Source organism: Canis lupus, chromosome 13, assembly GCF_011100685.1.
Source record: "Canis lupus familiaris isolate Mischka breed German Shepherd chromosome 13, alternate assembly UU_Cfam_GSD_1.0, whole genome shotgun sequence".
Classification (NCBI taxonomy): Eukaryota; Metazoa; Chordata; class Mammalia; order Carnivora; family Canidae; genus Canis; species Canis lupus.
The window spans coordinates 24531134-24556297 of NC_049234.1; the positions used below are offsets into that span (position 1 = coordinate 24531134).

The following is a 25164-nucleotide window of genomic DNA, read 5'->3' on the forward strand; positions in this document are numbered from 1 at the left end:
TCATTAGAATTTACAAATTTCTAAGCTTCTTGCCTATAATCCTAGAGGACAGGGAGCACATTTATTTTGATTACAACTATATTCCAAGCACTTAGTACAGTGTCTGGCACTCAGATGACATGCAATGAGTTTTTTGAAGGAGTTGGTTAATGAATCTATGGAATGAACTCTGAGTTCTACAGATTTGGTTCTCCCTTCATTGGAAATGTCCAACCTACTGGCTGCTGAGAACATAATCAATAAAGCCAATGGTCATTATGGTAGCTGCTAAAAGCACCAAAATGTGAATCTGTTTCTCCCACATGAGAGAGGCTCTGTGGACATTTTCTTCCTGCAAGTGCTGAGTGGGGAAAGATTTTTGGACAGGAGAAGAATTTGGTGTCCTTCAGTCACACCACCTAGGAAGTCTATCTGCCTTAATTCCCAGTGTGAAACCTCCAACTGTATATGCCTGGAGCCTGGTGCTTCAGAGCTTGGGTAAGTAAGGACAAGGGGCCCCTAGTAGCACTCACTGGTCCTGCCTAGGCTGTTTGGTGGTCACTCTGCACCCCATTTCTAGCTCTTTGGCTAAGGATGAATATGAATTTTGGAGGTCTTCCAGTTTCTTTGACTGATCTAATCCCTTATCACCCAGATCCAGCATCCTCATGCTACCACCAGGTTGCTCAAATATTATTCACTTATTCATTCACAATTTACCCAACATCAACCAAATGCTGACACTGTTAAGTTGCTCAGACCAGAAAACAAAAGCAGAAAATTTCTACATTTGAGGAATTCACATGATAAAAGATTGTTTTATCACAACAAGGAAGGGTAAGATGTATATCTCAACCATAAAGGGTGACATAGAGAATTGGTAAAAGTAAAACAAGGGATGTTTGCATCGTACGTTCATTCTTTCGGCAGACATTTAGCGAGCATCTCCCAAGCACCAGTTATAGTCTGAACTATATTGGAATATAGCTTTGAACCTTCTAGAGCTTGAGTGAGTTCACTAAATGATCAAGAAGGAAGGAATTCAAAAGCAATGGGAGTGGCCGTCATAAAGGAATGGAGCCAAACATCCATGGAGTTTTCCAGTATTTCTCTTCTTTTTTTAACTCTTTCATTTTTTTCTTTTTTCAAAACTTGCCAGTTCCTCTTCCTGGGGTACATCATAGGAAACAAGACAAACTATTTGGTAATATTATGATATAGACTTTCACCCCAGTCATGTCCCTAAGGTTTTAAATAATTCTATTAATGAAACTATGGGCATTTAAGGCAGCTCAGGATGGAGCATAGATGTGCATGAAGGGACTATGTGCTGACCACTAGTTCCCACTTCTAGGTCTTCTTTTATTAGTGATAAGGCCACCTCTGCAGAGAGCTGCAGGGTTACTTCATAAAGATTTGATGATTGAAAGGTCCAAGGTTGGCGAGAAGGCATCCTGTCTCCCTAGGCCCCAGTAGAGCTTCTGGAACAGCCCAAGTAATTGTGGCCAAATAGGGTTCACTTTTTCAGATACTCAAAATAAACGGATTTGCTCACATTCAGAAGTAGTCCTTGCTGTTAGAAGCTTCCAGAACACAGTGGGTGGGTGCTGGAGGAAAACTCGTAGTAGCAGAACAGATTGGCCAAGCTTTTTAAAAAAATAATAATAATTCCAGCTTCATGTGAATGATTTAGACACTTCAGAGCCACTATGTAACATTAGAATGTATGCTTTTCACCCCTCCTGTCTAGAGCAAAACTCTTTTCCACTTTCTTCAACCCTTTCTGACAATTTGTAGTTGGCATCAAGCATTTTGAATGTGGCATTTTGATTTGGATGATGACAAGATATTTCTTGAAACTGATTTGCTTTATGCCGAATATGAAATTGGATTTGTGATGGTTGGAGCAGATGGAAAACCCATGAAAAAAATACCGGAGCCACCACATTGCAGGCCCAGGGGCTGTGAAATCAGGTTGTGTTCAGATAGAGGGAGGTGGTACCCCAGGGCTCTAGCTCAGGATAAAATGGAAGAAAAATTAGCCAGGTAATGGAGAGGCACTCAATTCCCTTTGAACTGGTTCTAGTCTAAGTTTTTCTTTTTTTTTTTTTTTTTTTTTTTTTTTTTTTTTTTTTTTTTTTTTTTTTGAGAGTTTTGTTTTTTTTTTTTTTTTTTTTTTTTTTTTTTTTTTTTTTTAATTTTTTTTTTTTTTTATTGGTGTTCAATTTACTAACATACAGAATAACACCCAGTGCCCGTCACCCATTCACTCCCACCCCCCGCCCTCCTCCCCTTCTACCACCCCTAGTTCGTTTCCCAGAGTTAGCAGTCTTTATGTTCTGTCTCCCTTTGTGATATTTCCCACACATTTCTTCTCCCTTCCCTTATTTTCCCTTTCACTATTATTTATATTCCCCAAATGAATGAGAACATATAATGTTTGTCCTTCTCCGACTGACTTACTTCACTCAGCATAATACCCTCCAGTTCCATCCACGTTGAAGCAAATGGTGGGTATTTGTCATTTCTAATAGCTGAGTAATATTCCATTGTATACATAAACCACATCTTCTTTATCCATTCATCTTTCGTTGGACACCGAGGCTCCTTCCACAGTTTGGCTATCGTGGCCATTGCTGCTAGAAACATCGGGGTGCAGGTGTCCCAGCGTTTCATTGCATTTGTATCTTTGGGGTAAATCCCCAACAGTGCAATTGCTGGGTCGTAGGGCAGGTATATTTTTAACTGTTTGAGGAACCTCCACACAGTTTTCCACAGTGGCTGCACCAGTTCACATTCCCACCAACAGTGTAAGAGGGTTCCCTTTTTTCCACATCCTCTCCAACATTTGTTGTTTCCTGCCTTGTTAATTTTCCCCATTCTCACTGGTGTGAGGTGGTATCTCATTGTGGTTTTGATTTGTATTTCCCTGATGGCAAGTGATGCAGAGCATTTTCTCATGTGCATGTTGGCCATGTCTATGTCTTCTTCTGTGAGATTTCTGTTCATGTCTTTTGCCCATTTCATGATTGGATTGTTTGTTTCTTTGGTGTTGAGTTTAAGAAGTTCTTTATAGATCTTGGAAACTAGCCCTTTATCTGATATGTCATTTGCAAATATCTTCTCCCATTCTGTAGGTTGTCTTTGAGTTTTGTTGACTGTATCCTTTGCTGTGCAAAAGCTTCTTATCTTGATGAAGTCCCAATAGTTCATTTTTGCTTTTGTTTCTTTTGCCTTCGTGGATGTATCTTGCAAGAAGTTACTATGGCCGAGTTCAAAAAGGGTGTTGCCTGTGTTCTTCTCTAGGATTTTGATGGAATCTTGTCTCACATTTAGATCTTTCATCCATTTTGAGTTTATCTTTGTGTATGGTGAAAGAGAGTGGTCTAGTTTCATTCTTCTGCATGTGGATGTCCAATTTTCCCAGCACCATTTATTGAAGAGACTGTCTTTCTTCCAATGGATAGTCTTTCCTCCTTTATCGAATATTAGTTGCCCATAAAGTTCAGGGTCCACTTCTGGATTCTCTATTCTGTTCCACTGATCTATGTGTCTGTTTTTGTGCCAGTACCACACTGTCTTGATGACCACAGCTTTGTAGTACAACCTGAAATCTGGCATTGTGATGCCCCCAGATATGGTTTTCTTTTTTAAAATTCCCCTGGCTATTCGGGGTCTTTTCTGATTCCACACAAATCTTAAAATAATTTGTTCTAACTCTCTGAAGAAAGTCCATGGTATTTTGATAGGGATTGCATTAAACGTGTATATTGCCCTGGGTAACATTGACATTTTCACAATATTAATTCTGCCAATCCATGAGCATGGAATATTTTTCCATCTCTTTGTGTCTTCCTCAATTTCTTTCAGAAGTGTTCTATAGTTTTGAGGGTATAGATCCTTTACATCTTTGGTGAGGTTTATTCCTAGGTATCTTATGCTTTTGGGTGCAATTGTAAATGGGATTGACTCCTTAATTTCTCTTTCTTCAGTCTCATTGTTAGTGTATAGAAATGCCACTGACTTCTGGGCATTGATTTTGTATCCTGCCACGCTACCGAATTGCTGTATGAGTTCTAGCAATCTTGGGGTGGAGACTTTTGGGTTTTCTATGTAGAGTATCATGTCATCGGCGAAGAGGGAGAGTTTGACTTCTTCTTTGCCAATTTGAATGCCTTTAATGTCTTTTTGTTGTCTGATTGCTGAGGCTAGGACTTCCAGTACTATGTTGAATAGCAGTGGTGAGAGTGGACATCCCTGTCTTGTTCCTGATCTTAGGGGAAAGGCTCCCAGTGCTTCCCCATTGAGAATGATATTTGCTGTGGGCTTTTCATAGATGGCTTTTAAGATGTCGAGGAATGTTCCCTCTATCCCTACACTCTGAAGAGTTTTGATCAGGAATGGATGCTGTATTTTGTCAAATGCTTTCTCTGCATCCAATGAGAGGATCATATGGTTCTTGGTTTTTCTCTTGCTGATATGATGAATCACATTGATTGTTTTACGGGTGTTGAACCAGCCTTGTGTCCCAGGGATAAATCCTACTTGGTCATGGTGAATAATTTTCTTAATGTACTGTTGGATCCTATTGGCCAGTATCTTGTTGAGAATTTTTGCATCCATGTTCATCAGGGATATTGGTCTGTAATTCTCCTTTTTGGCGGGGTCTTTGTCTGGCTTTGGAATTAAGGTGATGCTGGCTTCATAGAACGAATTTGGAAGTACTCCATCTCTTTCTATCTTTCCAAACAGCTTTAGGAGAATAGGTATGATTTCTTCTTTAAACGTTTGATAAAATTCTCCTGGGAAGCCATCTGGCCCTGGACTCTTGTGTCTTGGGAGGTTTTTGATGACTGCTTCAATTTCCTCCCTGGTTATTGGCCTGTTCAGGTTTTCTATTTCTTCCTGTTCCAGTTTTGGTAGTTTGTGGCTTTCCAGGAATGCGTCCATTTCTTCTAGATTGCCTAATTTATTGGCGTATAGCTGTTCATAATATGTTTTTAAAATCGTTTGTATTTCCTTGGTGTTGGTAGTGATCTCTCCTTTCTCATTCATGATTTTATTAATTTGAGTCTTCTCTCTCTTCTTTTTAATAAGGCTGGCTAATGGTTTATCTATCTTATTAATTCTTTCAAAGAACCAACTCCTGGTTCTGTTGATCTGTTCCACAGTTCTTCTGGTCTCGATTTCGTTGAGTTCTGCTCGAATCTTTATTAGCTCCCTTCTTCTCTTGGGTGTAGGATCTATTTGCTGTTTTTTCTCTAGCTCCTTTATGTGTAAGGTTAGCTTTTGTATTTGAGTTCTTTCCAGTTTTTGAATGGATGCTTGTATTGCGATGTATTTCCCCCTTAGGACAGCTTTCGCTGCATCCCAAAGATTTTGAACGGTTGTATCTTCATTCTCATTAGTTTCCATGAATCTTTTTAATTCTTCCTTAATTTCCTGGTTGACCCTTTTATCTTTTAGCAGGATGGTCCTTAACCTCCATGTGTTTGAGGTCCTTCCAAACTTCTTGTTGTGATTTAGTTCTAATTTCAAGGCATTATGGTCCGAGAATATGCAGGGGACAATCCCAATCTTTTGGTATCGGTTCAGACCCGATTTGTGACCCAATATGTGGTCTATTCTGGAGAAAGTTCCATGTGCGCTTGAGAAGAATGTGTATTCAGTTGAGTTTGGATGTAAAGTTCTGTAGATATCTGTGAAATCCATCTGGTCCAGTGTATCATTTAAAGCTCTTGTTTCTTTGGAGATGTTTTGCTTAGAAGACCTATCGAGTATAGAAAGAGCTAGATTGAAGTCACCAAGTATAAGTGTATTATTATCTAAGTATTTCTTCACTTTGGTTAATAATTGATTTATATATTTGGCAGCTCCCACATTCGGAGCATATATATTGAGGATTGTTAAGTCCTCTTGTTGAATAGATCCTTTAAGTATGATATAGTGTCCCTCTTCATCTCTCACTACAGTCTTTGGGGTAAATTTTAGTTTATCTGATATAAGGATGGCTACCCCTGCTTTCTTTTGAGGACCATTCGAATGGTAAATGGTTCTCCAACCTTTTATTTTCAGGCTGTAGGTGTCCTTCTGTCTAAAATGAGTCTCTTGTAGACAGCAAATAGATGGGTCCTGCTTTTTTATCCAGTCTGAAACCCTGCGCCTTTTGATGGGGTCATTAAGCCCGTTCACATTCAGAGTTACTATTGAGAGATATGAGTTTAGTGTCATCATGATATCTATTCAGTCTTTGTTTTTGTGGACTGTTCCACTGAACTTCTTCTTAAAGGGGAATTTTAAGAGGCCCCCTTAAAATTTCTTGCAGAGCTGGTTTGGAGGTCACATATTCTTTTAGTTGCTGCCTGTCTTGGAAGCTCTTTATCTCTCCTTCCATTTTGAATGAGAGCCTTGCTGGATAAAGTATTCTTGGTTGCATGTTCTTCTCATTTAGGACCCTGAATATATCCTGCCATCCCTTTCTGGCCTGCCAGGTCTCTGTGGAGAGGTCTGCTGTTACCCTAATACTCCTCCCCATAAAAGTCAGGGATTTCTTGTCTCTTGCTGCTTTAAGGATCTTCTCCTTATCTTTGGAATTTGCAAGCTTCACAATTAAATGTCGAGGTGTTGAACGGTTTTTATTGATTTTAGGGGGGGATCTCTCTATTTCCTGGATCTGAATGCCTGTTTCCCTTCCCAGATTAGGAAAGTTTTCAGCTAGAATTTGTTCAAATACATATTCTGGCCCTCTGTCCCTTTCGGCGCCCTCGGGAACCCCAATTAAACGTAGGTTTTTCTTCCTCAGGCTGTCGTTTATTTCCCTTAATCTATCTTCATGGTCTTTTAATTGTTTGTCTCTTTTTTCCTCAGTTTCCCTCTTTGCTGTCAACTTGTCTTCTAGGTCACTCACTCGTTCTTCCACCTCGTTAACCCTCGTCGTTAGGACTTCTAGTTTGGATTGCATCTCATTCAATTGGTTTTTAATTTCTGCCTGATTAGCTCTAAATTCTGCAGTCATGAAGTCTCTTGAGTCCTTTATACTTTTTTCTAGAGCCACCAGTAGCTGTATAATAGTGCTTCTGAATTGGCTTTCTGACATTGAATTGTAATCCAGATTTTGTAACTCTGTGGGAGAGAGGACTGTTTCTGATTCTTTCTTTTGAGGTGAGGTTTTCCTTCTAGTCATTTTGCTCAGTGCAGAGTGGCCAAAAGCAAGTTGTATTGGGAAAAAGAGAAAAAGAGAGGAGAGAACGAAGGAAAGAAAAGAGAAAGAGAAAAAAAAAGGGAAGAAAAAGAAAAAAAAAACGAAAAAAAAAAAAAAAGAAGAAGAAAAAGAGAAAGAAAAAGAAAGGAGAAAAAAAGGGGGTGGGGGAAGGAAACAAATCAAAAAGCAAAACAAAACAAAAACAAAAACAAAAACAAAAACAAAAACAAACAAACAAAAAAAGAACCACCGGGGAGTATCTTCTGATTCTGTGTTCTTTAAGTCCCTTGGCTTCTCCTGGAAGTTGTCAGTCTAGCTGGTGTTCTGGGGGAGGGGCCTGTTGTGCTGATTTTCAGGTGTTAGCAGTTGGGGGAGCTGCTGTGCCCCTGCCTGGTGCAGGGCTCGGTGGGGGTTGTTTACCCCGTGAGGCCGCAGGAGGAACAGCCCCAGTGGCGGGGCCGCTCTGGAAACCTGGATTCAGCTCCGGCAGGAACTCCGTCTGCAGGGCCTGGAGGCTCCGGGGCGGGGCCGCTGATCTGCTCAGCTGGGGCAGGAGCGTCCTCGCTGTCCTGGGCCCTCCCGGCCTCTGCCTGTCCCGGGGGAGGCCGGATCCTGGGCTGTGTCCCGGCGCCCTGTGCTCCGGAGCCTGCGCTGGTGGATTCGCGCTCCCGGGCCGCGCAACCCCCTCCGCGGAGCTGCCGCCCGAGCCCCTCCGAGCTGCTCCTGGAACCGCGCAGCCCCCTCCGCACGGAGCCTCTTCTTCTGCCCGAGCCCCTCCGAGCTGCTCCCGGGGCCGCGCAGCCCCCTCCGCGGAGCCGCCGCCCGAGCCCCTTCAGCTGCTCCGGGTCCCGCCGGGTCCCGCCGTGCGCGCTGCAGCCCTTAGGGAGCTCGGCGCACTCTCCTGGGCGCGCAGTTGCTCTGTCAGTGTCCCCGGGAACCCGAGGGCATCCTCGCCCTCCTGGGTCCTGCTCCACCTCCCTGCGAGCCCCTTTCTGCCCGGGAAGGTCGGTGCAGCTCCTGCGTCTCCGGGACGGGGCTCTCCTGTCCTGGGGACACTCGCCCCGGCCTCAGCCCGGCTCCTCGCGGGGCCCCTCCCCCTTGGAGGCCTTTGTTCCTTTATTTCTTTTTCCCCGTCTTCCTACCTTGATAGCTGCGCGAACTCTTCTCACTGTAGCATTCCAGCTGGTCTCTCTTTGAATCTCAGCCCGAATTCATAGATTTTCAGGATAATTTGAAGGTTTTCTAGGTAGTTTGGTGGAGACAGGTGATTTGGAGACCCTGCTCTTCCGCCATCTTGCTCCTCCCCCTAGTCTAAGTTTTTCATAGGCTGTCCTAACAGGTCTATATAGACAAATTCAAACAACCTGAGTTCCCTGAGGTAGATCCCCCACCTCCTGCCTTTCTCTCAGGTCTCCGCTGTCCCCTGGCTGCATGGATGCACGTAATTTCTGGTATGCAGTCCTCCTCTTCCTCCACCCCTTACCCTCCATTTATCTCCCTCACTCTCCTTTCTTCTTCCTTCTGTCCTCCTCCTGCCTCTACCCACCTCTTTTTTCCTTTCCCCATCTCATCCTGCCTTTTTGATGTGCTCCAGCTGCTGGGCCTCTGTTCAAATTCATTTTTTCCATTATTTACAGGGAACAAATTAATGGCAATTATCCGAAACAGAATGGGAAGCCCTCGTTCCACCCCCTCTATAAGTACGGGACATGGACTTCACGCAGCGGATTGGTGAGGGAGAGGAGCCATGAGTACAAAACCTATGGACCTCACTGTAGACCCCTCAAATGGGGGATTCTCTTCCTCCACAGCTCAAAAGAACTCCCTGAGAACCTTCAGATTGAACAGTGGTCTGCTGGTTCCTGCTTCTCTCCACTTGGACCCCACCTGTTTTGGATCAGGGGACACTACCAAGGAAAGGTGAAGGCTACTATTAGCCTAGGGCAAACATTCTCTTGAAACCTAATATAATTTTACCATGTCCTCCTGCTTCCATCTTGTAGTCTTTATTCTGCAACAACCAAAACCTGCTAAGTAGACTTCATACAAAATCTGTGGGGATCCCTGGGTGGTGCAGCGGTTTAGGGGATCCCTGGGTGGCGCAGCGGTTTGGCGCCTGCCTTTGGCCCACGGTGCGATCCTGGAGACCCGGGATCGAATCCCACGTCGGGCTCCCAGTGCATGGAGCCTGCTTCTCCCTCTGCCTATGTCTCTGCCTCTCTCTCTCTATCATAAATAAATAAAAATTAAAAAAAAGAAAGACAAAATCTGTGAATGATCCCTGGTCTTCTCTCCTTTTGGACAAAGCCCAAGTTCCTTGCTGTGGCTCACAGGCCCCTCTATCCTCTGCTATTTTTCTCCTCTGAGGCCACTCCCCTGACTTTCCCAGCTCCCCATCTCTTTATAATCTAGTCATGATAATGTATACATCTTTTTTTTTTTGATAATGTATGCATTTATCCCTGGTCATCAGTGGGATCCCAGTTCTCTTGGTGGAAGCAGCTTCTCTACCCTTTTTGCTAGTGCATCTAGATAACTCTATTTGTCCTTTCACTTAAAGCTTCAACATCGACTCTGCCAGGAAGCCTTCCTGATTCTCCTACCGCATAGACCTACAACCTGCCATCCACATGCATGCCCTCTTTCCTGAACATATACAAGTATACATTCTAAAAAAAAAAAAAAACAAGTATACATTCTATCCATACAACCCACACTCCTCAACACATACAGACTCATCTCTACAGAAGTCCACACAGCCACACTTAGGCCACGTACACATAAGTCAAACCACACACATCAAATCGAAACATATGAAATTTCTGATATTAGATTTTTTTACCTCTATATTCTCAACCTATGTGGGGGAAGCACCACTTTCACCCATAAATACACACCTATTCCCAAATGCACATACTCTTGCTCAACAAACTCCCCTCGAGTGCTCCTTCTACTAAATATAAATTGCATGGTATTCTCATCCCTCTCGTGCTCAACATTTCTGGTGACATTTCTGATAGTGAGTTGGGCATTAATGTCTCAGTATATACTTTGGAATGATGAACTTGCTCCTCCCCAGAAGCCTAGGGTGGTTGGTCCAAGGACACCTGGAATGAAGTTCCCTCAGTATTTCAAGAATTCCATCATGTTATAGAGTAGGAGAAATCATTAAGTCAATATGTAGAGATTTATGAATAACAGAAGTGTTTAAAAACAGTACAGAAGGTATAATACAGAGGAGGATGAAAAGAATGCAGTCCAGCTCCACAAATATTGAGAACCTGCCATGTGTCAGTGTTATGGACTGGATTGTTCCTCCTTCCAAACTCAGATAACTGAAGCCCTAACCTTCAATGTGACTGTATTTGGAAGTAGGGCCTATAATGAGATAATAAAGGTTAAGTATGATCATAAGGGTGGAGTCTTAATCCAAAAGGGTTGGTGTCCTTCTAAAAAGAGGAGACACAAGAGATATCTCAGTCTCTCCCTCTGTCTACACACACAGAAGAAAGGCCATGTGAGGACATATCCAGAAAGTGGCTGTCTACAAGACAGAAAGAGTGATTCTATCAGATGTCAACCTTGACCTGACAGCATATTGATCTTGGATTTCTAGCCTCCAGAACTATCAGAAAATATATTTTTATTGTTTAAGCCACCCAATCTGTGATATTTTGTTACGAAAGCCCTAGAAGACTAATATAGGCAGGCTCACTAATCCAAGTATGAGCAGTAAGGCAGTAAGCAAACAGAAGAGCTCTCCACACTCATAGAGCTTACATGCCAGTGGGGAGGAGACAAACAATAAACAGATACATTGGCCTGAAGAAGATAAAAACAGCAAAGAAAAGAAAAGAGAAGGGACTTGATTGACAAGGTACTGAGACGTCAGACACTTTAAGACTTGCAAGCTATGATCAAACTTGGAATTTAATTCTGTAAAATAAGGACCAGTTGCAAGGAGCGGTAACCTTAATACAGGTTTATAAGGCGGTTTAATAATAAGCCTTAACACCTAGGCTAGGTTACTGTGGCAGAGAACAAATTAGGCTGAAACTCCAAGAAGCAATGCAGGATGACCCTGGCTACACTGCCAACCACATGATGCGTAGAGATGAGGACATCATGAGAGGGACCCTACCTCAGGCAGATGGTGGGGCAGGGTTTACCTTGGCACACACAGAAAAAGCTCTTACAATAGTTAGTGGCTCAGACTCAAGCAGATAGGCCTCAGTTCAGATCCCAAACTCACCCACTCACTATCTTGCTGACATTTAAGCTATTATTCAATCTCTCCACACTAATTTTATTTGTAAAACAGTGTTTGAAATAGTATTGCCTTTTGAGGCTATAATGAGGAATAAAGGTGATTACTCCAGAGGATGCAGATAATTTATAATTACTGCCACTTATGGATTCTTCCTACGTTTTTCTAACACTGTTCTTTGTGCTTTTTATATATTTATGCAATCAGTGCTCATAACGACCCTCGAGTTAGGTACTTGGGGTTACTCCTTGTCTCTTTGGAGCTTATGTATAAAGCAGTAAAAGCCTCCCTTTATTTTACTCCCATCTGTTGGAAAATTGTCATAATAAACTATTTTGTTAGAACAAGACACTCTGTTGGCATCTGCTGGGAAACTACACCAGTAGAATTTCGGAGAATAACTACACCAGTCTCTCATGTTGATGAGGTGAATGGTGTTTCCTTAGATTGGGTGCTCTGAGCGCTGTAGGACTCGCACACCTGAATGCAGCAGGCCTGCAGATATAAGTGCTATCCCCAATTGACAGATGAGAAAACTGAGGATCACGGAGGTTAAGTAACTTGGTTGAGATTATACCAAGAGGTGTTGCTATGCTTTAAGCCAAGGCAACCAGCATAGTGTCAGGTACAGAGTAGGTCCTCATTCAAGACCAAGTGTGGGAGCACCTGGGTGGCTCAGTCGGTTAGGATTCTGTCTGCCTTTGGCTTGGGTCATGATCTCAGGGTCCTGGGATGGAGTCCCACGTTGGACTCCCTGATTGGTGGGAGCCTGATTCTCTCTCTGCTGGTCTTCCTGCTTGTGCTTGCTCTCTCTCTCTCTCTCAAATAAAAAAAAAGAAAGAAAGAAAGAAAGAAAGAAAGAAAGAAAGAAAGAAAGAAAGAAAGACCAGGTGTGGTTTTTGTCATAGTTAGAACTGACTCAAATAGGCAAAGTGGAGTCCATTACAGGCTTCTGCCTTAAAAGGGAGATTACTCTAATGACAGCAAAATGGACAAATTAGAGGGGGAGATAATTGTATCACATGTCAGAATTGGCCCAGCATTATTAATTGACAGTAGAGCATAGTTTAGTATTTGATGTTGTAATGCACCCTTTTTATGTGTGTTTAAAGCTTTGATAATTATTAAAATGCCTTGCGTCTGACATTCTTTATCTTCTTAAAGGGTTTCTACATTTATTCCTGGCAATAGCCCTGGATTGGAAAGGGCACACCACACCTTTCAGATTTCACAGATGTAAAAAAGGAGTCTCCGCATCTAGCATGGTCCCTTGTTTATATGTTAAAGGACTGGATGGGTAAAGCTTAAATCTGCTCAGCACCAGTGATAAATCCCCGAAGGAACTGGCCCTAAAGCCCAGGCCTCATGCTGCACCTCCTCTCCTCTGCCCATTGGGTAGAACCTCCAGGTGAATAAAGCTAAGATGCCGCACCTAACCTAGACATCTCACATGTACCAGCTGGTCAGTAGTGTCACTGTGGACAGAGAAGTATTGAAACAGACACACTTAAGAGGACAGGGAAACAGAATGTCCAAGGCCTCATGCACAATAACACAGAAAGGGTTGTTTGAGGACTCAATGAACTTATATACGTATTTACACATTGGCATAACGCCATACAAATAATACACACACACACACACACACACACACACGCCCCTTACTGTGCTTCCAGAGGCAAAAGTGATCAGTTCTTCAGGGTCTGTTAAGAATGAAAGGTTTCAGAGAGTGGGAAACTGTCTTGTATGCTTTCCTCAAAATATTAAACAAATCTCTTGAAAGAAGAAACAATGCACATACCATGATTCAACTCCTAGTCAGCATTTTTTGAAGTATGGAGCACTCTCCATAGGTAAATGAGAACTTGCCAAGGTTACAGACAAATCTATTTGCTGGAAATGCTAATTTGAAGGATATTTTTCAGAAACAGAAAAAGTCTTCCTTTGGATTTTAAACTGAGAATACACAATGTAAACATACTCTTGTCTTGATGCCTGAAGATCAGCCTTTTGCTGTTGTTGATCTTTTCTTGGGGCACCTTGGAGCCATTCCTAACTCTACACAGAACAGTCCAGGGAAAGGGCTGAGAGGAACATCTCATCTCTAGTAAGTGAAACGACCAGGTGGTGATGTGGCATTTTGCTTCTCACCAGCTTGTTATATCAACTTCCATTCCCACAGCTCTGTTAGATGCAGAAACATAACTTCTAGAGAAGCAGGAATTCCAGATGCTTCCTTCATTTCCCCTATAGGACCTGGATATGCGCTGGGCTGAGCCCACACAGAACTTGACAAGTCTAAGAGTCCTTGGACTGTGAGACGCATCATTAGTTATTATCACTAAAAAAAAAAGGGTTACCAATTGATGCCCTGAATGGCAAGGATGCACAGATGTAGGCCAAAGATGTTTCATCAACAGTGAAACAGTGTTAGTTGTAAAACAGACGCCATTCAGAGACACGAGCAGTTAGCTAGGGGGTGGGAGAGGGGCTCCAGACGAGGGCATCGCTCTGTGCAGAGTAGGGTGGGAGTGAATTTGGGATAATGGTGCTACTGTCCATTGCTTGCTACGGTCAAAAATGTATTTGTAGGTGGGAAGAGTGTTTAGAATAAAATTCCCCACTGACTTAAAAAATTTGGGTTCTGGGACATGGAAAAGTGGGCAATTAGCATCAGAAACACCCAGCAGCTCACCTCATGGACACATTCCAGATTTCCAGAGTCAAAGTGCTTCCTTTTTTAGTACTGAGAGCCTTTCTGGGAATGTCAGACCCACTTTTTTCCCACTGAAGGCAGAGAAACCTTCTTATCACTGAGTGCCTATCAGAAGAGTTTATCTCTCCTTCCTCTTTGCTGCCTTGGACTGGGGCTTCTGATTTTGCAGAATAAAATATATTACCCCTCCTCCATGGGTCCTGCTATTTAAAAAGATGTTTTAAAAAGTCTTATGCTAGAACCAGCAAACTTCACAGTGACTGATACTGAAAATCGTAGTTTACTAAATAGTAGGTGCTCATTAGGTGAATGCTCAGGAGACACATGACCAAGTCAGCAGAAGAGTCCTGAGCCCTAGACCCCACCTCCCGCTGCATCACTGGAAGCTTTTAGGGGAATTACTTAGCCTTTCTTATGGAGGCCGAGAAAAATTAAGGCCATCCCACCTAAAGTTTAGCATTAGCACAAGTACAGCCATCTTAGGCCCCTGTGAATAAGAGCTGAACTTTATGGGAAAAACTGCAGAATGTCCTCAATGTACTCAGCAGGTAATCTCATATCAGAAAGACAACAGAGCTCAGAATTGCCCTCGGCAGAGAATCCCATATCAGAAAGACAACAGAGCCCACACCTGTGGTAGAAAGTGCCATCTTAGAATTCTTCCATCCCTTCTGGAAATCCCCTAGACCAGCCTATAAAAAACCCAGCTGTAACCCACTTCGGGGTCCAAGTCCCTGCTCCGCTGTGTCGGGTACACTTGGACCCAAGCTCGAGCTTGCTAATAAAACCTCGTGTGCTTGCATCGGTGTCGGCTTCTTGGTGGTTTCTCGGATTCGCAATCTTGGGCACAACATTTCTCACTTTTCCTTTCCTCATATCAGGAGATGGAAATTGTCAGGCAGGGTGCCTGACACATAGTAAGTCTTCAGTTAATGGAAGCTGAGAAACACTCGCTCATTCTTTCATCAGATTTGTTGAAACCCATGGGCATCAAGATGAAGACCACAGAGCCTGCTCTAGAGGAGCTCAAGGCTCAATGTGGGAGGCCAGGGTAGAAAGCTCTGATTATTCTCTTGGTGCAATAGGGCTTTGGGGCAGGGGTTCATGGGATCTGCCTTGACTCTTCTGCATCTAAGCAGGTGATGCTGGAGCTGAACAGGCATTTGCCAGGCAGACACATGGAAAAAGAGAAATCCAGGGAGAATACGAGTTATGCGAATGGGCTGGAGGCTAAGCAAATAGTGTTCTGGTTCTGGGGGCAGGAGCCAGGGAGGAAGTGAGATAAACAAATGCACAGGGAGCCTGACACAGAGGTTTTATATGTGGGCATAAGGACTCTACTTTTGCCCCACAGGAAACAGAGAGACAATGAATAGGAACTATACACATAGAGCTATGTCTTCATGTCCATGATGTTGCAGATGGGCTGCAGTGTACACCATGCTGAGGGGTGGGGGTAGACCAGGTAGGAAGGTAACTTCATTACTGCTCCCCCAACTCCAATCCCATAGACACACTCCACCATTCACAACTAATTCAGTGTAATGAGTTTGTAAGTTCTCATTCACTCAAGAGTTGAATACCTAAGCAGGAAGTCCAGATTTAGAAAAGTAGATTATTTTTTTTCCTCTGTCATCATTTTTGGTGTATTCTCCATCCTGACCCTTAAATCATCCTCTGCTCTTCCCTGCACTAGCCTTGGGTTAGTAAATAAAACCACAGACAGCAATCCTAGCTCAGAGTAGCTGTCCATCTATCTCCTCCCCCTCCCCTTAAGAACAGCTGCCATTTACTTATCCAAAATAGAAGCAGAATGTCTACCACATATCCCCAGAAAGTGGGAATAAAAGGGTAAGTAATATAACCAGAATACCTACCCTCAAGGAATTTTTAGGCTGATAGAGAACTTTCTGTAGACTGGATACATATCTCCCATGTGCAACTCCCAACAATGCTAGAAGATGCAGGTATTGTTGTTATCCCTATTTTGGAGATAAGCAAACAGGTTTAGGGAGTTGAGGTGACTTACCCAAGCCACAAATAGAATCTCTTTTTTTGTTCTCAACAACTTTTCTCTTATTCTTAATCATTACCTGGTCAGGAGATGGACCTCTTTCCCATTGCTGATAGCTGCTTCCTGTGGAGGGCTTTCCACTAGCAAAACATGACCGACTCTTCTCCTCCTTCTAGACACAAGTGTCCTCCTCATGTGGTCTTCCCTCTATGTGTGTCTGTGTCCTAATCTCCCCTCTTCTTATAAAGACAAAAGTCACATTGGATTAAGGCTCACCTGAATGACCTCATTTTACCTTCACCATCTCTTTAAAGATCTTATCTCCAAACACCTTCACATTCTGAGGTATTGGGGGTTAGGATTTCAACATATGAATTTTGAGAGAATGCAATTCAGCTCATAAACATCCAATAGCTAGACTGTGTCTTTCATGGCTAGACAAGATTGATACAAAAATAATGGGAGTTAAGGAAAGAAGTTATGTAAGCTCTCAGGAATGAATAAACAAATTAATGTGGAAGTTGAAAGGAGGAAGGAATTATCTCAAGCTCCTGGAATGGGGTAGGGCTGTGAAGAAGCTAAAGGAATGTCCACCACGGTTCTTGGCCATGGGCAACAGAGACCAACTCTGGCTTCCATAAGCAGAGTAAATATGTATATCCTGGGAAGGATAGAAGATTCACAGAATGTAAGCAAATGATGAAGCTGGCATGAGAAAAGAGCAAAATATAATGAAATGGAATGAAATAAAAAAAATAAAATAAAATAATAAAATAAACAGAAGCCATTCTAAGGGATCTGGGTAGCAGAAATCCATGGAGATCCTCCTCCAAATGCCTTTTCCAAAATGAATTCACTCTAGTCACTTCTTCTCTTATAACTCCCTTTGAAATTCAGATTCCCAAGATGGTGTACAATGAGGCTGGCTTGAAGCATGTGTCCACTCCCTAGCTTAAGGAGTCAGGATGCCTGGAACAAATCTGCATCCAGTAGGGTTTGGTGGGTAGTGGCCTGGAGACAGATCAAGGAGCTGTCACTAGGGAAGGAGGAGTAAATGCTTCATAGGCAAAAATAGTACCACAAAGGAATATGTTATTGTGATATTATAGCTGGGGAAACTGAGTCTTAGCTTTCGGCACAGCTAGTAATTTAAGAGACCTGAGATTTATAAGAAGTTCTGCTAATTCTAAATGATGTGCTCTTCTAGCTATCCCATAGAGCACCAGGCTGCCCAATTCTGGGGTGAATAGTGAATATGAGTAGAATATATAAATAAATAAGCAAGCAAACAAGTACATGACAGGACAAGAATTCTGGAATTTTAATCCACTAATAAATACAAACTCTCCCTTCACTTCTAAATTGAAGTGAAGGCTGAGGTATGCTTAATAAGAGAGCTTCCTTTGTTTGGTTATCATTAATATTCAAGAGAGGATTTGAATCCACATAATCTACCCTTTGCAAGTGAAGAACAAATTCTTGTTTTTCCTCCTATCAATTCATCTGGGCCATGACAAGCTAAGGAATCTTTGTACACAGCTCAGCTCCTGCAGATGACCTCTGCTTTTCTGCCATTTGGATTATTCAGCCTACCAAGCAGGGATCTTGTCCAACTCTGTGTTTGCAGCAGCATTTGATATACTGGGAAATCTCAAAAAACATGAATTAACATTAGCAATGTGGATAGGTTTGTCATGTATATGTGAACAGGAAAGCTGCAGTTCCATGTTTAAGGAAAGATAATTGAGGTGGGTGGGCAGTCAGCAGATCCTGCATCAGTCAATTTATTGGGTATTACTGAGCCCCCAATTATATGTCCAGTGCGATGCACACCCCTGAAAAGAGATATAAACGAGTAAGCCAACAGCAGATTCTCAGGAATGTTTTGTCTTTATACTTACAGATTTTATAACTAAAACTTGAGCTCGAGTCTGAGCTTAAAGGTCAACTCACAAGGGCTTGCCACTTCTATGGTATTCTTTCCAAAAACCAGCATGCTAATTATGAGAAAAAAAAAATCAGACAAACCCAGACATTCTGTAGGATATCTGGCCAGTACTCCTCAAGAAGACTGTCAAGGTCATGAGAAACAAGGGAAAACTAAGAAACTGCAATAGACCAGAGGAGAATGAGGGGACACAACAGATAATGCATTGTGGTACCCTGATTGGATGCTGAAATAGAAAGAAGACAGTACTGGATTGAATAGTGCCCTAATCATCCTCTCCAAAATTTATGTTTACCCAGTACCTCAGAATTTGGCATTATTTGGGGGATAGGCTCTTTACAGATGTAATCAAGTTAATACACAGTCACATTTTTTTAAAGATTTATTTCTTCATTTGAGAGACAGAGAGAATGAGTGAAGGAAGGAGGGGCAGGGTCAGAGGGAGGAGGAGAGAGAGAATCTCAAGCAGACTCCACACCCAGTGTAGAGCCTGATGTGGGGCTCTATCTCACAACCCTGAGACCATGACTTGAGCCAAAACCAAGAGTTGAATTCTTAGCCAACTACGCCACCCAGGTGCCCCAAGATGCAGTCATATTTGATTAGGATGGCCATAAAACTAGTATGACTGGTGTCCTTATAAAAGGAAGGAAAGCTACACATGGAGACACAAAGGGGAGAAGGCCATGTAAAAACAGAGGCCAAGATTGAAGTGATGTGTCTACAACCCAAGTATCAAGTCCATTCAGGCTGTTATAACAAAACTCCTAGGTGGCTTAGAAGCAACCGAAATTTATTTCTCACAGTTCTGGAGGCTAGAAGTCTAAGATCAGGGTGCCCACTTAGGTAGGTGAGTCGATCACAGATTTCTTGCCATAGTCTCATCGATAGAAGGAATGAGAGACCTCTCATGGGTCTCTTTTATAAGGACATTAATTTCCAAAGCCCCCACCTCTCTAATACAATCACATTGTGCATTAGGATTTCAACATAAGAATTTAGAGGGAGTACAAACATTCAGATCCCAACACCAAGGAATTCTGTGGATTTCCAGCAACCACCAGACACTAGAAGAGGCAAAAAAACTTCTCTCTCTAGAAATTTTTGAGAGACCATCACCCTCTGAACCCTTTGCTCTTGGACTTCTGGCTTCCAGAACTGTGAGAGAATAAATTCCTATTTCTTTAAGTCATCTAGTTCATAGTATTTTGTTAAGGCAGCCCTAGGAACATAATGTAAGAACATTAATGGAAAAAAAATAACCAAAAGAAGATAAGGGCTGGATCTTAGTTTAATAATAATGTACTAATATGGGTTTTTTAATTTGACAAATGCAAATATAAGATATTGACAATAAGGTATATACCGGGATGCTGGGTGCTATCTTTGTACACTTTCCATAAATACATAATATTCCAAAATAGTTGAGTTTGGGGGAAAAAGTCAACTTATAGGCTGTGTCATCTTTGGATGGTCACTTCCCTAGGCTTGGGTCTGCTCATCAATAAAATGGAGATAAGGACAGCTCTATTCAATGTTGGGTTTAAAATGTGATATAAATTACTCAGCAGGCACATCATTTCTCACTATGATTCTATCACTTGGTTGATTTGCCAGTCCTTCCAAATTCATGTCACAATGAATTTACCCCACTCTTGCCCTCATCCATGCCATTGCTTAAAACCTTAATTAAAAAAAAGGAGAATTCTTTAGGCTTCTGTTGGACTTAGAGGCACCATTCCCTCTGAACAGGGGTACTCTTCAAACTGCTACAAATCCAGCTAACTCATGTATCCCATCTCAGGCCCAAACCTAGACACCCTATGAATCAATATCTCCCACATGTCCACTAGGTGAATAATCTTAATAAAAAATAAAAGAGGCTAGTCTAGGGCAGATATGGTGCTTTCTTTATCTTTTATAGGTGACTGACTATAACATCATGGTGAGGTAGAGTCAGATGCATAGGGTTCAAACCTTAGCTTGTACCACTTACTGGCGGTGTGCCATTGGACAAATTGGTTACTCTTCGATTCCGTTCACCCATCTGTAAAAAGAGGACAAAAATACCTTCCTCAGAATTGTTATAAAGGTTATAGCAAAATGCTAAGCCATAGGTCTTTGCTCACAATAAGTAAACCCCAGAATTTTTTAGTAAGTGTATATACCCGTGTGAGGGTATATATGTGCATTTTCAATGCCTGGTGCAGAGACTGATGTATTCGAAGCACAAAAATTATATGTTTCAAGAAAAAGTCCTAGATAAGTGAGGCTCCTATGGTTTGAAGAGAGATGTTAACTTGACCATCAATGGTGCAAGAGAATGACAGAAGTACCAGTGGAACACAGGACAAGTGACATCAAGGGCATGGACTCTGCAAAGATCTGGGGAATAATCCGATTGCTTTTATTTTATAGATATGGAAACTGAATCGCAAATAGTCAAGGGGGCTTGTGGGCACTATAATCCATTAGCAGTAAATATTATACCTCCATCCTATGTGTTCAAACTCCTACTATAGGCTTTTTTCTCCCTCCTCTGGATTCTCAACAGCACCTAGCAAAATCCATGCATAGAGCATCCAGCCTGCACTTAAAGGGTTGACTATAGCATCTCAGAAATCAGAGGGCGGCTCTGAGAGTTACCAGACCTTTGAGCGAGGGCACTGAGGATGAGGACAGTAAAGCCAGGGCAGCTTTGATTAAAACATAGTGCTTTGCTGAAAGACCTGTGGCTATATCTTAACGTAAATACTGAAAAAGGCACAGTAATCCCAGAGGCTTCAGCAGCGAGCATCACAGCTAAGCAGTGTTTTGGCAGTTCAGGGAAGAACCATGAATGTTCCAGCTCATCTGCCTTACTTATATTGTGGAATTTTGAACAAGTCATTTCTTCTAGCTGTGCTATAGTTAATACTAGAAATGATGGTGCCAGAGAATTTTGAGATACCTCACGGTTTTCAAAAAGATGTTCTGGCTCTTAGTCACGGCCTCATCTGTCCTTGAGAACCTTCAGATTATTATTGTTATTTTTATATTACAGTCCCTATATTATAGATAAGAAAACAGGTTCAGTGAGATGGAGTTGTTTATATATAATCAACAATGAAAATAAGGAAAAGTAGTAGTTGTTCATATTTGCTGAGCATGAATCACTGTCCCAAGCATTTTTTTTAAGATTGTATTTATTTATATGAGAGAGACAGCATGACTAGAAGGGGGCAGAGGGAGAAGCAGATTCTCCTCTGAACAGAGACCTTCCATGTGGGGCTGGATCCCAGGACCCTGAGATCATGACCTAAGCCGAAGGCAGATGCTAAACCTAATGAGCCACCCAGGCACCCCTGTCCCAAGCATTTTAAGAGTGTTTGTCATTTAATTTTCACACAACTCTATGAGTTATGGATATTGCTATCCAATTTTATTCCAAGCACAGAGATGTTAAGCAATTTGCCTGAACTCACACAGCTAGGCAGGGGTGGAGTCAGGATGTGAACCCAAGAAGTCTGGCTCCATAGCCTAGGTTCTTACCTTTAAGCTATGACAAACACAGCCTCCTGCTAAACAATGAGCTGGTGAGACACAGATGCACCCTTCTCCTAAAAGAACTCACAGACTCCTTTGAGGAGACTGATATGTAAATTAGATCATTAAGATTTAGGAAGATAAAAAGTATAAGGCGCACTATTGGAGCAATGACAGAGGGTGACTAAAAATCAATATGGTGGAGAATGGATTAAAATCCAGGCCTCCTGGCTGCATAATCAATATTCACTCTTTCCTCCATTCAATAAACACTTAATATTAAGCATTAGACATTGGAAATAATAATGATGATAATAAAAAGCCATTGTTCTTCTCCTGAAGTACCAGTTATAGTCCAAGAAGAACCTTTTCCAAACTGCTTCGCCCTGAAGCCTTTGTTGCAACATGAACACACCAAGAGTCCACCCGTCACCACTGACATGAAGACTCTAGCTCTTCATTCCCATCCTTCCTCCCTCCTCCCCTCCCCCTCCTCCCTTCCCACTGTGATGAGGCACCTAGGGCCATTCCATTCCAGTCACATTACCAGTGGTGGCCTGATTTAATATAAACTCAAGCTCAATCCCTTTCACTAATGCAAACTTAATTGGGCCCCTTTTAATCCCCTTAGGGATTGATTTCTTCTCAGTAACCTGGGTGTTGGTTCTGCCCTGGGAACTGCACTCTCTGGGGGAGGGTCTGCAGCAGGAGTCTCTCTTAGCCCGGAAGTGCAGCAGCCTTAGGTCAGCACCAGCATGTTCTTTCCTTATAAGCTAGAGTTTTGGATCCAATCCTCACAGGAATGTCTGTGAAGGATGTGGTCAGACTTTCCATACCTACTCCTTTGGGGTCAGAATTATCTCAGAATATACTTTTCCTAATGTTTTGAGGGTAGAACACATTAGATTACAATTAGAAAATACTAAAGATGGAGTTTTATGCTTAAAATAACTTTTAAAATTCAGCTATAAATTCTATCAAGCTCAGGGTGTGTGAGGTAAAAACTATATAAAATATGCCTGCTTCAACAACGTGACTTCCAAATATGGTGAGAGATTTTCATTTTTTCAAGTAATCACCAGAATACCCACTTAGCCTATTAACAGAAAGACCAAAACCTGAGCTGTGCCTAACAGTTGTTGTCGGAGTTCATCACCATACTCATTCCATCTACAGGGGAAGGGAGGGGAGGGTGTTGGTTCTGTTTCTAAATAGCAAAAGGGGAGAGAACATGTTGATCCGTCAACTATCATTTCTTCTCACTGCCATGCCATTCTATCAGATCGGCCCTGCATAACCGGACACTTGAGCATGTCCACTGCTCCTAAGGTGACCTTGTTGATCTAGGTTATTGACCAGAGCATAGAGAATCCCCAGGTTGAACAAGCTTATCCGTATGGACCTATAGCCTAAACAGTGTGCCTTGGTCCAGCTTGGCCACTTACTTTGCCAAGCTCATCTGCCTCTTATCACACTCCACTCGGAGTACTTCCACAAGACTGGGCCATCTATCTATCTAGGTTACCTCTCCTGGGGATTTCTTTTTTTTTTTTTTTTTTTTGATCTCTGTCACTGGGCTTCAGCTGGACCACCCTGTCCTTTGTGGTCCATCTTCATATTTTCCTGGCTTCTTTCTGTCCTTGGACTAGTAATGCAAACTGGCCCTCCTTTTCCTTCTTGGAGATCAGTTTTGCACACCCCTGGTGCATCTTCATCAACGGTGTGCCCTCTCCACCACCGCTACTCCTCCTATATGCTTGTTCATTCTGTCTATACAACTGAAGGAGTCATTAGAGCTTAGAGCTTCTCCTTTGAACAGAGATTTCCTTCAGGACTTTTGTCACTACAGCTAGTCCAAGAAAAAACTGACATATTTTTCAGGATCTCATCAATTCCACCCTGATGGCAGCAGGTGCATGCAGAAAGCAACACGTGTTGGAGGGCGTGAGTGGGATGCTTTGCTTTCATCAGAACATGGCGACATGTTCCATCCTCAGCGTAACCAGAGTGGCATGAACTCCACATTGAGCAAACTGGTGGGGGCAGGGAGAAAAAGCAACAAGAGCATCATGTTTATAGATGGCTTCGCCTACTTTTCTCTCCTCTGGCCTGGAAGTCAGGCAATTAGGAGCACACCTGCCTGTGCTGATGAGCTGAGCTGCAGAAGGTGACCTCAGGGGGGAGATGATGGAGAGCCCAAGAAGGGCTCCAGGATGGAATTTCTACCCCAGCATCACTCACAGCCAGATCGAGCCAGTTGTCTCAAATATGAACCCTCAGGCTGTGGGGCCGGTGAGGTTCCTGTTGTGAATTCAGAGTACAAATTTGCTCAAACAAACCATGCTGTTGTGCTGAGAGCTGTGGGTCCTTACCTATGTTTGTTCCAGAAACCCGGGCAGCTGCCTTCACCTACTTGTCTTTTTCCAGGGTCCTCCTGGTCAGATAAATCAATTAAAAACATCAACTGCCAGAGGAACACAAACACAGGCAGCAGGAGAGGGCCTGGAGGGCCAAGTTCTGTTTAGTTACTCCGGGTTTCTAAGCACGTTCCAAAAATATAACCCCCACTACCGTGGCAAACCTGCCTTTGATGAAACACAATGTACAATCTCTAATGTTGACACAGAACAGATGGGACTTTGATTTTTTTTAATCTATTCTTGATAGAAGAGAAAAAGGCACAGTGGATTTTTTTTCTTGATTAGGAGTTGTGTGTGTGTGTGTATGTGTGTGTAGTGTGTGTTTATCCCATGCATACCTAACACTGAGAGTCCTTTGGCTCTCTCTCCTTGTTTGTCATTGATTCCTTCTATAACTGGGAGTCTCTTATGGACTGAGCCTTGCTTTTCTTATCAACCAGCTAGGATGAAGGTTATCCCCCCCCCCCCCCCCCGCCAGGTCCCTTCCATCTGGCTCAACAGGACAGTTGTAGGAGCTGCACACCAAGACCATCCTCGGACTTACAGACAGTGACATAGTGGTTTGTTATCAATGATCCACAAAGTGATGGCTGAACAAGGGTCATGCAAGGCAAATGGCCTCACCAACCCCAGATATTGCCATAATCCAAGTGAAATGGTGGGCATGCCATGAAAAATTGACTGTAAGAGAAGTCTCAACAGATTGTAGCCCATAAGCCTCTCTTAAACAGGTCTTCTGGAGCAGACCCTAGTCACAAAATGTCCCTCCCTGGGACTGCCAGCAGATATCCTTTGAGCATGGTCTAGGCATGGGATATTCTTTGGTGTGTGTGTGGGGGGGTGTCCCACATGATTCCGTTCTCATAGCAACAACTGTTATAGGGACAGAATGAAGCAGACACTGAAATGGGTTATACCCTTCTATATTAATTCCAAATTGTTTGGTTAGATGATAACAGGTACAACTACATAGCTGCTTAAGTCCCATTTCAGATTTAATTTACTCTTGGACTTTAATTTCCTCCCACCAAAAAACATCCTTCAAGAAAAAAAAAATATATTAGAAGAGAGAGGGAAGAATAGAACAAGGGACT

At 42.6% G+C, this 25164-nt stretch overlaps 1 long non-coding RNA gene across 4 annotated transcripts in view; it reads right to left on the reverse strand.

Moving 5' to 3' along the window:
- Nucleotides 1-24887, reverse strand: part of LOC102151612 — a 70910-nt gene extending 46023 nt beyond the window's left edge. For 2 of the 4 annotated variants that reach the window (XR_005368641.1, XR_005368640.1), the window contains exons 1-5: nucleotides 24615-24887; nucleotides 24023-24084; nucleotides 20122-20172; nucleotides 16257-16416; nucleotides 16041-16145 (exon numbers count right to left, since the gene is read on the reverse strand). This is a non-coding gene — a long non-coding RNA (uncharacterized LOC102151612). Of the gene's footprint in view, nucleotides 1-14915; nucleotides 15315-16040; nucleotides 16146-16256; nucleotides 16417-20121; nucleotides 20173-24022; nucleotides 24085-24614 lie in introns of those variants that run through there. The other 2 variants (XR_005368642.1, XR_005368643.1) reach the window with 2 other exon arrangements.
- Nucleotides 24888-25164: the final 277 nt, after the last annotated feature.